Source organism: Channa argus, chromosome 16 (genome assembly GCF_033026475.1).
Source record: "Channa argus isolate prfri chromosome 16, Channa argus male v1.0, whole genome shotgun sequence".
NCBI classification, from domain to species: Eukaryota; Metazoa; Chordata; class Actinopteri; order Anabantiformes; family Channidae; genus Channa; species Channa argus.
The window spans coordinates 19,337,659-19,353,685 of NC_090212.1; positions in this window are offsets into that span (position 1 = coordinate 19,337,659).

Genomic DNA, 16,027 nt, shown 5'->3' on the forward strand with positions numbered 1-16,027 from the left:
AAAACCGATGAGGAATGGGACTTAAAAAAATGTGACTATCATACAATTGAACACATAAAAGTATGGTTTTCCTCATTTCTGGCGCCAGCTGCATACACAGCTAACATGAAAATTGAATTTCCACTTTGCACTTTGGGTTTAATACATTGGAGGTATTTATTGCATTGTTGGCCTCATGTTTTGTTGCTAATGTAACTCTTGTGAATCATAATGCTGAAATCAAGGCTGCACAAATAAAACATAAATATTACATAAACAGTGAAATAAGTAAAATGTTATATTTACCACTGTGAGTCTGCCATAAGGCTGCAATTTTCTCACAAGGGAGTGTTGTTTCACACCACAGTATTCTGGTGCTCTGCAACTACTAATCATGTAAACTGCATAAACTTCACACCCACCTTTCTGTTTCAATACACGCTAAGTTTTTGAGCAGTTTGGAGGCCTACAGAAATGAACAAAAGACATCTATTTAATTTTTTGTTTTAATATCTTGCTCCTGCTTATTAAACACTGGACACCAATAGAGCAGCTGTTGACATTGGCGGTTACACGTTATCATTATCTTTTGCATTATGCTGAGAATGTGGCAAGCAGCAAAATAAACCTGTCCAGTCAGTCGTGTTTAAAAAATGGAAATACGTTTTCTAGGAGAGAGTGGGTGTGTGCACGTGCGTACTGTACAACCCTGTATATGCTGCATAACCTCGGGGAAAGACGCAAGGACAGCGCACATCCATCTGTTCTCCATCTCCTCCTCTGCAGTTTGTCACGTCTGTCCCCTCTGCACCGCTCACTGCCGTGAACTCTGGGAAACAAGTGTCCTGCAGCTGTGTATATACTGGTCCTGTGGCCACGCCGCCTGCAGACTGCTCACTGATTGTCACACTGCTGCTTTCTCACAATATGTGATGTTGCACGCTGGGTGACCCAGCCGGCTCTCTTCACTGCAGAGAAATCAGAGCATGAAAGTATGTGATTTAATTCCTTTTTTTTTTTTTTTTGTATGAGAAGAATAGATGCAGAGTTACAGTAACTTGGAGGCTTGGCTGTGGTGCACCTTGTGTCTGATCTGTCTACAGGAAGATGACATCCTTGTTCTTTCCATAGAAGGAGGGAAGTAGCCCGTTTACAAGATGTTTAATTGCTTGACTACTTGAGTCACTAGGCTGCAACAAACAATACTTTTTATTTAACATTAATTTGTTGATGTATTTGATTTATCAGTTTGTCTGTCCAATGTCCGACCATATTGAAACATCCTGGCTGTTACTCGGTACGTCCTATACCAAGTACCGTTACAACTACTGAACCGAATGACTTGCTAAACAGTAAATTGCTCATCAATCCATTTCCAGTCAAACAAGTCATACGTTGCTTTTTCTTCTCGAAAGAACGAGAAGAAAAAGCAATAAAAGCTAAAGAAAGCACTGATTTAGGGTGACGTCCTGGATGCAGAAGCACGTGTCCACACAGGAATACGAAGGTAAAATAAAACGAAGAACTTAGGGGGATTCTATAGTTACTATATATAAAAATGACCTTGTTGCCCACGTCATTTGCAAATATGACACGTTTTTTAAAATATCCTAAACATAAGTATGACTGTTGGTAACTGGCTCTCCAGACTTTCAACTTTACTTTTGTTGTTGTTAATGACATAAAAGCAGCTCTAAACCACAGACTCACACCTACCTGCAGAAGTTGAAGTGGTATCCAGTGCAGCACCAAAGCTTTTTTTTTACAAGCAAGACTACAATTCCCCAAGGCAGGATCGGACTCGCGGGGCGGGGGGGGTCCCTACTCACACACACTCACTTATTTTTCAACCAAGCTGAAGAAAAGCATCAAACGCTCACATTTGCTTCGAATAATTACTATACCGTTGGAGACCTACTTTGTGTCAATGAATTGTCTAACTGTTGTGCCGAGGTCCCAGCAGTTACTCTAAATGCAGCGTTCCCATAGCAAACCAGTCATTGTTGTAATTAAACCCGAGTTTTCGTTCAGCGTGAGACTGTCACAAAAGTTCACCCTTGAAAGCTGACCTGTTGCTTATGCGGCACGTCTTGCATGCGCAAAGAACGAAGTGGAGAAAAGAATCCAGGTGTGCGAACCCCGAGACTGCTAAAACCTAATTTGGTGTATCTGGAAAATAACGAGCCTCGACACGTATCACGTGGCGAGAACACATTGTGCTCTTTTGTCCTTCCTTCCCCGTGGCTTCCCTGTGCTCATTACTCCTCCGTGCCGTAGCCTGTTCCTCTCCCGACTTTCTCTCCACTTTAAGAAAAGGGCCCCTGACCTCAGTCTCCTCTCTGATGTTAGTCCTTCTCACTTTCACTGGACACACCTGCTGTCTTGGATAAAATCTCTCCAGTGACAGGGACACTGTATGTAGCCCTCAGTTATGTCGTCTTTTTTTTTTCCCCCACTGCTTGTTTATGTCAATGATTTCGCAGCTGCAGCTTTAGTTGCCTCTGGACATCAGCATCAGTGAAGTGTTTGACATAAATTTGAAATGTGACACAATCCTTACAATTTAAATATCCTTTCTTTTGGCATCCGCTCAGTCACATTTGCATTTCGTACAAACACAACAGCATAGTGTGGATTATTATTTCATTTTGATCCCTCAGCCGGTCAGGCAGGAAAACAGCCGTGATCTAAAGCGCTGTGTTTAATGTCAGCCATTCATGTGCTGATTTTAAATTGCTAACAGCACCATGCTGTGCCAAGTGTCTATAATCACACTGACAATATACAATATTCTGGCCCGTAGGCGAGAACTCCCTCTCCAATTATGTTTCTCTTGGCCTGAGATTGAATCTATTACTGTGTAATTGCCTCTATATCTCCAACTATCACCCAGAGCAGTTCCACAGATTATTTATATGGTGAGTAAATGTTTGCTGGAAATCAATGCTATTTTTAGGATGCTGTCGATGTTGAAGGAGCAGTGTCCTAATGTCACCCGCAGCTGCTGAGCCAAGTTATTGAAGGTCTATCTAATCCCAAATTATTAGCGATGGTGACCGGGTAGGGTGCTCCTCCTCAGAGTTTAGTGGAGTGGAATGAAAACACAGATTCAGAAAAGTACATGTGTGCGTAAAAGCTCGGGTCGGGACAAATAATTTAGAAGATTTTCTGTAATCTTTGGGTCCCAGGTGGGTGCGGTTCACTGCATCAGCGAAAGTCGGAGGGCATCAGTCAAGCTGTCAGACACTGAAAAGTCGACTTTACTTCCCTGTGGAAGGTCCAGCACGGCAAAGCCTCGGGATTTCAAGCTGAAAAAGACGTTTGGACGCGTCTGGCTGTCGATCAAAGCCAAAAAAAGTAAGGTTCAGATTGAGAAGATGTTTGCCATAACTACTTATTGCCTTTTAGATCAGTCATAATGCACAACACATAACTTAAGATGGAGTGTTTTTACATTCATTATCTTTACCGTCAGGGTTGTTGTAGATTGACCGACTGAAGGGTTTCGGGTCATTTACGCACTTGGATTCATGTGGATATATGTTGCAGCATCCTTGAGCAAGACGGTGAGCGCCGTAGCTACAGATGAGTCACAGAGCCCATGCTGACATCACACCTAAGCAACAAGGTGGATTTAAAGTTGTGGCCAATCGGTGTCACTGTTACATTGATATCAATACTTTTAAATATCTGGTCTGGACTAAATTGTGGTTAACGCAGTTAAGTAACCTAAAACGCATAAAGGGGATCATGGGCACGGACAGCAGGCTACGATGTGAATGTTTATTTTAAAGGGTGGAGCGGTTCATCTGTGCTTGTTGTGCTTTTGAAAGCACTGTAAGCACAAAATGACAGTGACTTCTGTGGAATTGCCCAAACCCAGACTACTGAAATATGTTTGAAAAAAAAAAAAAAAAAAAGTACAATCTGCACAAAGACATAAGAGCAGCTCTTTGAAGAGTGGAAAACATAACCAGAATCAACCATCTACTCATAGGTCGTTACAATAACATGAAATGATGGTTGGTCCTACATCAATATATCACCTGTAACTACTTATCCTGTTCAGGGTCACAGGTGGATGGAGCTTATTCCAGCTGTCCTTGGGCGAGAGGTGGGGTCCTCCCTGGACAGGTCTCCAATCTATCAGACATACACAGACCTAACATGCATGTCTTTGGACTGTGGGAGAAAACCAGAGCACCCATGCAAGCAACACGGAACAGATCTCAGCTGGCCAGGGATTCGAACCCTGGACCTTCTAACTGTGAGGTGCCAGCGCTAACCACTGTGCTACCCCCTTTTAGGAGCCTCGAGGAAACGATCTGTCTGCACTTCTGCTTCCTCTCAGCATCATGAGTCCATGAGAACAAACACCCGTGACCTGATAAAGGTGTAGTAGCACTTGTCGGTTTTCAGCGGCACAAGGGGGAAAGAAATGGCTTCACCTAAATGTAAAATAAAACAAAAGAAAGCTGTTCGTGGCACCAACTTGGTTTGCTCGAGTTTCTCCATTGATCACAAAATCCGAAAGTGAATAGTTAAAACAGCTTTACTTGTTTTCAAGGATGCTGAATTTTAAAAAAGACGCCCAGCTTCATGTGTATCATCTCACGTCCTCGGTTTTGTTTCCAAATTTTCAAAGCTTAACTTTTATTTGGAATGAAACTGATTATGCTGCGTGTGTGTGTGTGTGTGTGTGTGTGTGTGTGTGTGTAGGCGTCAAACCGAGCTTTGTGACACCTGACTGATTCATTTATCTTCCTTGGCTCAGCTTTTCCCGGCAACTATGAAGCCTGAAGTCTTGATGTGGCGTCCTGACAGAAGTCGGTGCATCACCGTGACAAATGTAATGCTGCTTTATGACGAGAGCCCACTGACGATTTTAAAGGGAAAAGCACAGGACTTCAGCCCTGGGAATTTGTCTTTTGTCTTATCCCACAACAACAAAAGAGAAAGATGTGAAACATGCAGCAGAGGTTGCAACGTAGTGTGTGGAAAAACAGACCAGAGGGAAGCCAGATGTGTGTATTTGGTATTTAGTTGTGTTGGTGGCGAGCTACAGTGTGGGATTTTACCAAATCAGGACAATTAGGACACAGACCGGAGACATTTAAAGCTTCACCAGAGTGAGAGAACTGCTGCAACCCAGTGCAGCTACGCTGAAAAATGGCTTGAAATGCACAATAGAATTTGTTGCGTGTTACAGTTTGACAGATGATTTGTATTAACCTTTTTTATTTTTCTCCCGACTTTGAACTTCCTGCCTGGTTGGAACAAAATACACACAGTTCAACAGCATTTTTCCAAGCGTTGCAATGAACTCTCAGGTGGCATGTGGTAAAGTTGACAGAGGACTTTTGAACTTCAGTACCCAATATTTTAGGTTATACTTTATTTTTTTATTTTTTTACTTTGGGGGGGGGGGGGGGGGGCAGCAGCTTTGACCTACTATTGTTGGACACAGTTTTCCTGTGTAGTTGGGGATTGTTTTATTTAATTACAATTAGTTTGCCACCTGTAGTACTGTCTGACCTTTGCACTTTCTTAGGTTTGAGGTAATACCTAAGGAACTAAGAGTAAAGTAATGTTACTCTTAGTGTGCTTATTCAGAATGTATCCTCCAAGCCCAAAGTGAGACAACTTATCCTGTCAGGCTTGTAAAGGTTCCCCTGAACCCCAGATGATTCTCAAACTGATCCTAATCTTTAAAGTGAATGGGGGGGAAAAAACACCCCCGGTCTCTTCCCCAAGGCTATTTGTGCATTAGAGACTTGCATAACTTGGAGATGTTTCAGTATGAGCCTTTCAAAGACGACGCAGAACTCTGGCCTGGTTGCCCCTGTGATTAAGCAGCTACAAACCTGATTCGATAACAGCCTTTTTCGACAACAGTAGCTGTACTCAAAGGTCCTTGTTTACAGTTATAAATGTATGTATTTCCCTGAACGGTGTTGTGAAGCGACCCACAGCTGTTTGTGCCTAATGAGGTGTCTAATGTATCTGAGAACGGTCAGGCTTAGTAGCTCAGCAGCACAACATTTTCATAAATCTTTGTCTCCAGCGCATGAGCAACGGAAGGAAACCAAGTGTTGATCGGATAACAAGTCGAACCAAACAACAACAGTCAATGAGAATAATTGAAAACCATCTGATTCTATATAGAACCAGAAAGAAGACTTGTTGCAGGAAAAGTGTTTACCGTTTTTTATAATATGACAGTTTTTATTTTCCAAGTATAAGTAGCACTACAGAATATGGTCCAAAAAAAAAAAAAAAAAAGGATCAACAGTGTCTTGGGTTCTAGTAAAGGCTCTTGTTGTCAAGGAACATGTCATCTGCAGTAAAGGGTGATTGTACTTTCCTCTTTGTGAATTCTTTAAAAATGTAGTTACAGAGGCAGAGAAACAGAGTTGAGACCAGTTTGTAGACATGGGGACTGAGTAAGGAGGAGAATGTGATTAGTTTATATTTATAGAGACAATTCAAATGTGACAACTAGCAGGAACTTTGAGCCACACTGGCTTTGTGGCCTTAGGATTGATCATTTCGGTTTAAACTGAAGTATTTCAGCGACCAGTGGATGCACTGTCCTGAAATGTGGCACAGGTGTTGTTGGTTTGTGATGGTCAGAATGAAACTAAGGGACAGAGTACAGTGACTTTTTCCACAGGTATTCAAGGTTCGAATGGTACGTACGTATGTGTATTCGTATGTATGTAACTTTCAATCTGTCCAATACTTTGAGTTTAACATTTTCGGCCTCGACTACACTTTGTTCAAGTTGCTCTCTGTGCACCTAATAGAGGGGGATGAATCCTCAGACATTCACCTGCAAAGAGTGCAACAAGAAAAGCACAAGTATACTGCACTGTTCCAAAACTGCTTGGCAGCTAATAGTTCAACACTACGCTGCTTCGAGCTCTGTGTGTGTGTGTGTGTGTGTGTGTGTGCGTGTTTCTCCCCCCGGGCCATAATGCAGTAAATTAGCCTGTGTTCTTAGTCAACGTGCCATGCTAAATAACAGTTAAATGTACTGTAAGTCAGCGTTTTTCAGACTCTGCAGCTGGGATTTTTGCTGAGAGGTGGCTGCACTGTTTAGCTGTCAGAGACGGGCTGTTTCCTAGATTTGCTTTGATATAAACCACTATTAGGCTGGTTTCAACTGGACCCTGAAGGGAGTAAAGCACTACAACATTACTTTGCTTTGCAGGTCTCAGTATTTTCTTTAGAGCAAAAAACACACATTATGTACAACTGCAGTATCTTATGAAAATGGATCCATTGGTGAGTCGCTAATTTACCGCTGAACAAGGTGTCACTTTATCCAACAATATGTTGCAAATGTCCTGAGAACCATCAGGATGAGTTGCACCAGACATGTAACCTTTCTCCTGCTCATTACAGCTTAACAAGCATCATATCCAAAGATTAGTTAATATCCTTTTTCTTGTGAAGTTGTACAATCCCTTTCTGTTCCACAGGCATGACGTGAATGTGGCTTTAACAGGAGTAATGAAAGCAAAGCCCCACCCCCCATTTCCAAAATGCAATTATAGTGTCTGAGTTATGAACAATTAAACCCAGTGATGATTCTCATTCCAGTGGAACAATTATTGCAGTTCATTTGTAGATGCAATCACTGCAGATACCTCTCTTTGGTCTTTTTTTGTATTTTAAAGTGAGAGGCCATAAAACTTTATATTAGAGTGTGTGTGTGTGTGTCTAAAGGGAGTGAGCAAATGGCTGAGGACACCTTGCAGGAAGATTAAAAAGTGCAGTGATAGTGGTACATGCAAGATCAGTCGAAGACGTTAATAAGGCTTCTAGGAAAGACTTCCTCGACGACAGCTGTGCCCCCAGGGATTAAGTTGGTGTGATGTAAGATGCATCACATCAACATGAACAAATTATTACTTTTTTTTTTTTTTTGATACTACCACACCACAAACACCATCTCATTCATTGCAGTATGATTACCCTTTTATTAGTGCAAGAAATGTTTACCCTGTTTGTGTCTCCTCTAAAGATTGCGCTCACACGTTTTAGGATTTAGTATTAATTCTAAATGACCATTTTAAAAAGCGACGCTGGCCGTTGTAACAATGGGCCCAGTGTGAATAGAGTTTTACACATTAACTTTCTGTGCCAGTTTGAGTCTTTATCTGCTTTTACTTTTACAATTTTTATTTTATTTTTTGTTTGAGTTGGTTAATAAAGAACAAGATCCCATGAAAATTGCTACCCGGGTTCTCCGTTCTTTAAAAATGGTCTTTTTGTTAAATAGGCCATTTTCTGTTGCCTCGCATCTGCAGGTGCTAACACTTCTCCCACATCGCCCACTTTGTCCTTTCTTCATATTCCAAGTAGAAATCCTGGCCAGTCGTAAAATTTGGACCCAATTCAATCTGACCTTATCAAACATACGTTCTCAAATTCTCAAAAAAGGAAAAAAAAGGAGCCAGGTGTCAAATCCAAGCTGAATAAACCTTAGATATTAGACTGTAAATATTAGACTTGATGCAAATTTCACTTGACCCCAACGGCCCTAAATGCACAGAGAGAGGATGCCAGCACTGGCAGCAGAATTATGCTCCGCCAATTAAGGAACAGCTGCAGTTGAAAAAGCCATGTTCTAATAATCAATGTTCACACTTTGTCTCGATTCTAAAAGCCCATTTTTTTTGTGTGTGTGTAATAATTAATGCTGTACATGCGTGGCACTACAAATGGACCTTACTCATCCAAACTGGACTGACAGATTAGCTTATTTCAGTGAATGCTAGGGGCACAGCACTGAACAGGTTTACAGCTTTACAGCAGTGATTTCTTTGTGTGAAAGCCCCTTTTGACTCTTCACGTCAGCAAGTGCTACACTCTATTCACCCACTGACTGAATTTCAAACCGTAAATAAGCACTGATGAACTCGTATGAGAATGGGTTTTTAGCTCGGCTTCCTTTGACAGCATTTGCCTTAGTTTAGCTCCACTGTGGTGGTGTTCACCTGCAGATTTACATAATTTATGAAGTGACCTCAGTCCCTTCTCATAATAAGGCAGGTTATATTTTATTAGTGCCGTGTGTGCTGCCTTATGACCCAACAGCACTTTAATGTCCACGTGAAACTACTTTCCTTTTGATGATTTCACCTCTTTCTGCCTGTCTTCTTCCTGTTTTTATAGTTAAGTTGTATTATTATCACAATATTGTTACATCCTCATTTTTTTGCTGTTTGCTGCTCTGCTGAGTGGAGCCTGTGGTGTTTATCAGTATTTGCATTTGCTGGCTGATTTTCATGCATGCGTGTGCGCCCTCCATGTTGCGTTTTGACGAACAGTCCCGGGTGAAGATGCCAAAACACATCTTCATTTGGCTCGTGGTGTCAAGGGGCACAGTGTTGCGATTCCCCCTGTATCATTGTTATTTACACAAGCTAACAAGGTTAGGACAGGATTTAGACTCCTGAATGTCACGGTGGTTTTACAGAACCAGAATTTAATAAGCTCCCCTGTCAGGTTGGGTTGCAGCAGTGCATTAATAACTATGAATATGTATAACCATCTCTCCCTCTCATTTAAAGGATTAGCAGCTGAGTCTGTTACCTGTTATAGAATTGTCAGAGGATGAGTATTTTGGGCTTCTACCAGGGGGAGAATTATTTATCATTATTAATATCGTGTACTGGGGCACACTGTGCTGAGCTAATGTCGATACTTAAGGCAAAACTGTCTTAAAATGCTGGACCGCAATGGCCCATCGTAATGACTTAATTTCCATTTACATATTATGATAATGTACAAGTCATATTGTGTTTTTGCTCATTTACAGTTTTTTGTATTAAAAGGTGTAGACTGCAGGATTTTGGGGCAGGGGTGGGTGTGATCCACTTCACGGAGTCTGTGTCACCGACGGTCAATTCAGCTGAGACCAACATGACCTCACACACACACACACACACACACACACACACACACACACACACACACACACACACACACACACACACACACACACACACACACACACACAGTCTTTTTATGCCCTGACCATCACCAAGGCTAATATATTCCCGTTAGCAGTGGCTGACAGTGGCTATGAACAGAGGTATTTAATGGGGGCAGAAGTATCCGGAAGGTGAGAACAGTTGTGCTTGGTGCTCAGTGGTTGCTAGTTCAGATCCACGGGAAGTTAGAGTAGAAAGAACAGTCATGCACTAACTCCCTCTACATTTCCATTTCAATCTAGAACTGTGACTGCCACATTTGCACACTGAAAAAAATTCATGTTCTAAATTGTTCTATTATTATCAATTTATTTATCTGTCTGCGGTTTTAAGCTGATAGTTTATACATATTTTTCTTTGATATAAATACTTCAGTACTTATAATGTGTGTTTTTAAAACTTCAAAGAGAGAAGCTTTGCAGAATTTCATTGTACCCTGTGCATAATGACAGCAAAGCTCATTCATTCATTCATAACTCTGCTTCCATCTAATCATCAGAAGCATTTCATAATGACTGCTTCAGCATCTCTTGCATCACTTAAGTTTTATGTCTTGGATACATGAACGTGAGAGCTCAGCACACATCCACGTGAACAGGCCTGTCCATACGATAATGTGGATTTTTTTTTTCATGTTGACTGCTGTACCTGTTGAGTCAGCAGATTTGAGTTCACAGCAGAGTTGAACATTTGACAGAACTGTCATATAGCATTAAAACATAAGTTAATTAAGCGAACAAACTGCAAACTAAGCAAAGCCTCTGAGTTGAAGCTGTGACAGAGGGGTTTGACATCTTCCCCCAGCCCCTTTTTAAAAATCTTGAAGAAACAAACGGCTTTAAATGAAACGAGCAAGTCAGCTCACCTACTGTATAATTACTCACAGAATTGTCGGTATGAGTTTAAATGGATCTCGCCGCCTCGTGTCAGCCTGCTGGAGTTGGCCAGAGTTGCTGTTTTGCTGATGGTCAAGTCCCTTTGATCAGGAGAGATGCTGCTGCGTCCTCGTGCCCGGCGGTGACTAAGCAGACATGACTCACCGAGGCAAAGAGTAACCTGACTCAGCTAAAACCAGAAACCCCATTGTCATAGCAATAAGAGTGGGATGGAAAATGAAGTATTTTAGAGCATTTCAGCTGAGCAAACCAAAGGAGGGACAATCAGTCATTGTGGATGAAATGCTCACTGCTCCCAAGAGATTGAGTTCATTTCTCCCTCTGGTCCTGTGCGGACACACGAAGGCTTTTTTTGACATGTAAGTAAAAATCTGGGCATGAGCTGCATTCACTCTATTGCCTGCATGACCTAATAGGGATGCAGCTTCGTTCAATACGCAGCTCCATAAAACGGGCATTTACGACAGACACACAAACACTCGCTGTCCGCCTGGAGGCGATCGAAGGGAATCGAGGGATGAACTAAGTGTGTGAGTTGGAACGAGACGAGAGTGAAAAGAGATGGGTGGCTAAAGGACCTGGAGGTCAACAACAAAAGCTATGCAAGCAAAAATAGAGACAGCTGTGCCTCAGGACATCAGCTAATGAGCAGGGAATGTCTTTATGCTCACGAGTACGAGAGCACACGATATGATGAAGAGGCTGCAGCAGCGTACGGTTGATGGTCTGTGGCAAATGATCTTTCATTATCAGTAAGGGGGGAAAAAAAAATAAAGCATAAAAGAAAATCAAACAATTCTGTAAATGAGGGGTTTCATGCCAAAAGTCTGGATGTGTTTTGGGAATGTTTGATAAAATTCTCTGCAGAAGGGTGAGGAACCGATCTTAAACATCTGGGTGCTGTAGTTTCGATGGGGAATTTACCTCAAACCGTATTAGCGGCGTATTTGTTGGACTCTTTTCAACTTTGGAATCATGCACATTAGTGCTTCAGTCATTAGTGCAACAGCAGAAGGATGGTGCTTGTGAGACTGAGCGAGTGAAGAAACATGTCACAGTGCTATGGTGCAGCTCAGTGAGGCGAAAATACAGGTCTACAAAAAGAAAAATATTAAGTTCAACCTCTGCTTTGAGATTAGTCGGCAGTAAGAAAAGGAGAAAATCCTTAAACGTTCCTGATTTGAGATGCAAAGGGGAGTATGATTTTAAATAGAATTCATTTGAAATGTTCCTTTAAGCCCAGGTCTGCAAAATGGAATACATTCTTTATGTATTTCACATAATAGAATTTGCTGAGGTTAATTTTGTTTGTCTGCGGCTGTAGTTAGAAAATTATGCACAAAGTCGTGCAGCTGGTATTTATTTCCGCTGCAGATAACAGGTAGAGGGGTGAAGCCTAAATGACAAGGTTAGTCTGCTTGAAATGGCAATGATTTATGCAGTGGCTCGACTCGGTAATGAAATAAGATCATTTAGAGTAACAGTGGCACGATTTCTATTATTTATGTCGCTGTGAAATGTATTTAGGCTGTTGCTGAAAGATGTAAACTTTATGAATTGCTCTGCTGAGACATTGAGTGAGGTACTGTACAGCGCAGCGAGACGAGTTGGGTCTTTGCTCCAGTTTCCTGTTGCAGATGACTTTCGTAGAACACAATTAGTCTCATGTTGGAACAACTTCCTCACGATATAAATTAAACGGCATAAACACAATGGATTGTCAAGTTGTGTGTAGCCTTTTGCACCCTGTTGTGTAACTACTGTAGGCGGGCTGCACACACAATGATACCACTTCTCATAAATTGCGGGCTGAGGGTGAAAGCGAACGTTGGCGAGGAACGAACCTTTATCTGAGAATGATAAATCCCCCTCCACTGCCCCACAGAGGATCTCTGAGGAACCTTGAGCTGATTTATCGAGCTCAGGCAAAAACTGGGAGAGTGAGGAAGCTGTCCTCTGGCTGGCAATGGCTGCCATTCTTCATTTAGGTGACATTTTACTCAACGCTTGATGAGAGTCCAGGGGAATAGTGCTTTTTTTTTTCTGTTTTTAAGACTGTTCTCATGGCCTTTCTGCTTCATAAGATGGTGTTCAGAGACAAAAGAAAAGTGACAGTGGTCTGAGTTGATGAAGCTATTGAAATAACAAGGGAAAATTCATATTTATATATTAAAGTGTATATATAAATATTTATATTTATATCCTTTTTATTTAGATTAAAAATGCCTGATAACAATCACGGGGCGAGGTTGAAAAGGATTCGATGAATCAGTCCCCATCACTCACTGATCCTTTCTGCTTCTCCGCCTGGAGTAGTTAAGGCTGCCGCCTCACAGCTCGAAGCTCCCCGATCCAAATCCTCAGCAGCCTGGGCCCTTTCTGGGAAGAATGTGCACAGTCCAAAGACGTGCGCATTACACTAGCGTACTTGGTGACTCCACAGCTGAGATGGGCTCCAGGCGCCCTGTGACCCTGAACAGGATAAGCCGATAAAGATGATAGATTGACGGATCAAAGTTCTAAAATGTCTTTTAATTTGCTGAGCCAAAGGCCTCTTAACTTCCTGTTAATGATCATGATTGACTACAGCTGGTGGCTTCACTCTGCCCACATAAAGAGTTTTTTTTTTTTTTGATCATAGTAAAGTGAGAAATTAAACCCCGAGTTGTTAAGCACGGCAGTGGGAGCATCATGCTCTGGGGCTGTTTTGCTGCCTGTGGACCAGGTGTGTTGCAAAGGAGGAGAAGATGCTCTTAAAATTCTCCACCATAACCTCAGACTATCGGCTACAGTAGATGGTTGAATCCTAGACGCATTCGCATATAAGAAGAGGACAGTGACCCAAAACCACCCCGCGTCCCCTCTTCTTTTAACAACGGTCTGTAAACATCCGGGAAGTGAGGAGACCATTTTGCTGGAGTTTTAGATGAGGAATGTCGGAGATTTGCAAATCGTTTGTAAAATTTCACACATCCTACCTAGTTTTTAGTTTGTTTTTTTTTTTTTGGAATTGAGGTTGTGGATAAAGCAAGTGTTTCACCTTCCCAAAGTCCTATGGGTTAGTAAAAGCAGGCGAGGAAGGTTGAAGGACACGGTGTGCACCGCAATACTAGAGTGGCACACTTTGTGATAAAATCTGTGCTTCCCACCAGGCACAGAACATCACAGATCAACAATGTAAGACTACCACACCAGGTCGGATTGCTTTTAAAGGCAGTGAAGTTTTGTGAAATCACGCTCTGCGCTCATTGAAGTCTGGCAGCTGGCCAGTACAGCTGGTCTCCTGCCAACCCCGGCTCTTGACTTCATTCATTTTCCGTTGTATTGGGGTCTGGGTGAGTTCCCTTTTTTTTTTTTGCTGGAAGTTGTCCATTAAAATGATTTTTACCATGACCACAGAGAAAACTTTGTGCGAGTAGTTTTTTTATAGCAGGTAACTACACTGTGTTATCATTGTAAATGTACTTGTAGCTGCAAGACTTGTGCTAATTGTGAAATGTTTTCTTTCCAAGACTCACAACGATGCTCATAAAAATGTTATGTAATGTTATACACTATATTAATTGCTCCCAGGTAGGCAGAGTAGCAGGATAATGCACCCCAAACCCTGAGGTTAATCACGGTTACTGTACATTAAAACTACTGACAGGTGAGGTGACCATCATGAATTATCTTGTTACAGTGGCACCTGTGGGATTCACTGTATGGGGCAGCAAGGGAACAGTCAGTGCTTCAGGGTTGAAGTATTGGAAGCACTCTGACAGTTTGACAAGAGATGAGCTGTGATGGCCAGATGACTGGGTCTTAGTTCTTCGAAGCTGCAGGTCTTCTGAGATGTTCCCAGCATGCACTGCTCAGTAGGAACAACAACAAGTGAACAGATGACTGCGTCAAGTTTGCCCAGAAGCTCATTAAGGTGCACAAAGTTGAGCTTTCTTAAATTCGATGGCAATTTAACCAGGAGGGATTATTAAAGAAGGTAAAACTTCTTCCAGTGTTCGTACGGGCACCTGGTGGTGGGGATGGTTGTTGTTGTTGTTGTTGTTGTTGTAACAACCAATCACAGGGAGGGAACAAGAAACAGTGAACCTCAGGGCAGAAGCTGGCACCTCTTCACCATAATCCCGTACGGTTCATGTTGACTTCCATCTTTCAAATACATACGTCAACCGTCTCCTGCCAGCTTCATCAGCCAGCAGCCACGTACGTAGCCTGTTGGCTATTTATTCCAGCAATCACTGAAGCAGCAGTGGTGTCACAACTAGCCATCATCTCCCTCAAAGTGGCCTTTAGACACAATCTGACTGATGTGGTTACATGTGGTGTGAAGGCAGTGAAGTGGCTGGATAGATGGAGGACAGAGACAGAGACGGAGATGGATTTGGATTCATTTAGTCACCAAGACCTCAACTTTTTCTGGTCATGATCAGGCCTTTTATAGGTAATTGAATTATTCATATATTCACGGAACAGGTCTGCTATTTTTTTTAAATGCTGAGCCTTTTGCACTTTGGTTACATTTCCTGAAATATGTACAGTAGGTTTCACCCTGAGTGAATCCACGCTGAGCACAGGTAGTGGTGTGAAGTTTGAGAGGGATACATTGATTTATTTGGCCCTACGTTGTTTTTACTGCTCTGTTCACAGTAGCCTTGTCTCATTTCTTCAGGATAAGGTGTTAGAGGGTTCGGCGCGATGCGGAGCTTTTTGAGCCACATACAATTTTCCTGCTGTCATAAAAGCAACCATGGAGCAGCAATTTTTGCACAGTAAATTAAGTGTGGAGCGAGTTTCTTGGCTCGGGGACCTCTTATGAAATCTATTGAGTAATCGAAAATATACTTCCTGTGGCAGGTGCTGGTGAAAAATTCACTTCTATTTTTTTTTTTAAAGCATGCATTTTGTAACCGTGTGGATTTTATTTTATTTTATTTTTTTTGTGTGTGGATGGGATGAGGAATGGGGAGAGAGAGATGGGCAACAAGTGGCAGCTCATTGACCTTTTCATTTTGTGGTGCTTCAATTGAATCTACCTGCATCATTGGGTCAGTCAAGGGCGCGTGAGCTTCATCGTTACACATGCAGCAACTGACACCTTAATGCCAGAGGCAGACGAGGATGCTTGTTTTGTCTTTGTGAGGAAGACGG